Genomic DNA, 2,866 nt, shown 5'->3' with positions numbered 1-2,866 from the left:
AACTATTTTTTTTTTTTTTTTTTGAGACAGAATTTCACTTGTCACCCAGGCTAGAGTGCAATGGTGCGATCTCAGCTCACTGCAACATCCACCTCCTGGGTTCAAATGATTCTCCTGTTGCAGCCTCCCAAAGTAGCTGGAATTACAGGTGCCTGCCACCACGTGTAGCAATTTTTTTTATATTTTTAGTAGAGATGGGGTTTTACCATGTTGGCCAGGCTGGTGTTGAACTCCTGACCTCAGGTGATCCACCCATCTCACCCTCCCAAAGTACTGGGATTACAGGCATGAGCCACCATGCTCAGCCAATGCCATCTATTAAAAAAAGAGTACACAACCACAAGGCACTGGGCCAAATGCAGTTTCCATGTTTGCAAGCATTTACCATCGAAATATTAGGTTGGTACAAAAGTTAATTTCCAGACTGCAAATTTTAAATCATTGTAACTAGGCTCAAACGTATTTTATTAATGAAAACAGGAACCATTACAGTCAACACACTTTGGCCAATGAGAAATAAGTTTATTTATTCCTGTAGCATAAAGATCCATGCTTCAGGATTTGAGAAACTCTTGGAAAGCATTTTCTGCATCCTGCTGAAGTGTTTTCCCTGCAAAAAGCTCTCAAGTTGCTAGAAGAAGTAGTAGTCAGTTGGCGAAAGGTCAGGTGAATATAAAGGATGAGGCAAAACTTCGTAGTTCAATTCCTTCAACTTTTGAAGCATTGGTTGTGGGCCATGCAGTCAGGTGTTGTCATGAAGAAGAATTGGGCCCTTTCTGTTGACCAATGCCGGCTGCAGGCATTGCAGTTTTCGGTGCATCTGATCAATTTGCTGAGTATACTTCTCAGATGTAATGGTTTCGCCAGGATTCAGAAAACTGTAGTGGATCAGACTGGCAGCAGACCACCAAACAGTGACCATGACCTTTTTTTGGTGCAAGTTTGGCTTTGGGAACTGCTTTGGAGCTGCTTCTTGGTCCAACCACTCAACTGGCTGTTGTATAAAATCCACTTTTCATTGCATGTCACAATCTGATTGAGAAATGGTCTGCTGTTGTTGCGCAGGATAAAAGAAAACTACACTTCAAAACAATAGTTTTGATTTTCACTCAGCTCATGAGGCACCCATTTATCACGCTTTTTCACCTTTCGACCCTAATGACCCTAGAAGAGTAAACGCTGAGTTCTTCTGCAATTTTTCATGTAGTTCTATGATTGCTCTCAATTGGTCGTTGTCAACTTCCCATGGCTCGCCATCATGTTCCTCATTTTCAAGGCTCTCTCCTTTGCAAAACTTCTTAAGCCACCACTGAACTGTATGTTTGTTAGTGGTTCCTGGGCCAAATGTGTTACTGATGTTTTGAGTTGTCTTCGCTGCTTTATGACCGATTTTGAACTCGAATAAGAAAACTGCTCCAATTTTTTGATGTTAGACAAAAAGTATATTCTAAAATAAACAGCAAGTAATAAGTCATTAGCAAAAAAAATAAAGTGAGAAATGTGCATTAAAATGATCCACATTTAAGAATGTATTCCAATATCAAACAGCAAATTTCAACAATGCAAAAACTGCAATTGCTTTTGCATCTCAGGCACATCACTTGACCGTTCTAGTTTTCACCCACTTCACCCCTAAAATCGGAAAAGCTTTCCGCAGCAAAAAAATTTGACCACATTCTCTCAAGGCCCCTTCCAATTTCAAGATCCGTGCTTCACCATGACAAAACGAACCTAGTTCTTTTCCCAATTTTTCAAGGTGAGAAAAAGGAGGAAGGGGAAATAGGTGTGTTTAAGACATTTCTTACCAAATAGAAATATTATAAGACTATGGGAAAAAAAAATACTAAAAGTTGGAGTCATCCTGATAAAAACCCAAATGGATACTGTGTGAAAAAAACAATCAAACAAAAACATCCATTCTGGAGTCAATATTTATTCTTAATAAGAAAGAAAACTGAAGGAAAAAAAATCAGTTAGTACAAGATCTGCAGTCTGTAGCCTAAACACTTCAAGGCATTTAGAATAAATAAGGGCTGCGCCTTCCCAGCCAAGTTAAAACCACAAGAAAGAAATATGTAAGGAAAACCTACAGCCCAAAAGTTTAAGATCAAGACAGGCCTTTTTCTTCATATAAATATAAGTAATGCTGCTAAAAGCTGCTTTACACATCCCTACCTATTACCATTCACTACTTCCAAATCTCGAGGAGGGGCATGGAATTACACAAGCTCTGGACCGTATGTTTACTAATAAACCAAAAATTATAGGTTCTGGGACGTTTCAACACTTCACCTGAGATGGCCAGAGCGGGCGCATCTTTAGACCTTTAAAAGCTAAATTAAAAACTACCTGTACCGAGGAAGGGCCGAAAGAGCTCAATACCCACCCAATATAACCCTCACTTCCGACCTACAGACGCTCTGCTGAGCGGCTGGGTGAATCCGTCGCGCCAGCCAGGGCCCGGCTTCTTCCATCAACAGACACTTTGCGAGCCTTCCAGAGGCCTCGGCTAAGCGGGAGGCCAGGGTGGAGGCCGCCACTGCGAGGACGGTCCCCACCCAGCCGCGAGAAGCTCGCGGTTCCCCGGAGGGGCGGGCCTGCTTCCGGGTAACCGTGCGCGACGTCCACGACTTTTTAGGACGACCAGCCCTTCAGCCTCTAGGCCCCGACGCCTGCGCCATTTAAGCCACACATCCGCCCGCCCGGCCGCAGTCACCGCTACCCGGGGCCCCGCAACCCACGGGCCGGATGGACCGAGCGCCGGCCGCGGCGTTCCGGTGCGCGCGCGCGCCTCAGCCAATCGCGTGCTCGCCCGCCCCCCGCCGCCGCGGCGAGGCTGGCGCTGGGAAGAGGAAGAAGAACATTC

The 2,866-nt window shown here is 44.6% G+C and overlaps 1 long non-coding RNA gene across 1 annotated transcript; it reads right to left on the bottom strand.

Moving 5' to 3' along the window:
• Nucleotides 1-182: 182 nt before the first annotated feature.
• On the bottom strand, nt 183-2,848 carry LOC108519911 (uncharacterized). The gene is made up of 2 exons (XR_001882762.1): nt 2,387-2,848; nt 183-1,447 (listed from the first exon to the last, which is right to left on the bottom strand). It is a non-coding gene; the product is annotated as an uncharacterized LOC108519911 (long non-coding RNA).
• Nucleotides 2,849-2,866: the final 18 nt, after the last annotated feature.

This window comes from Rhinopithecus bieti, unplaced genomic scaffold (genome assembly GCF_001698545.2).
Source record: "Rhinopithecus bieti isolate Rb0 unplaced genomic scaffold, ASM169854v2 scaffold_49509, whole genome shotgun sequence".
Lineage (NCBI taxonomy): Eukaryota > Metazoa > Chordata > Mammalia > Primates > Cercopithecidae > Rhinopithecus > Rhinopithecus bieti.
Note: the sequence above shows the minus strand (reverse complement) of the source record. Positions and strands in the feature narration are given on the sequence as shown.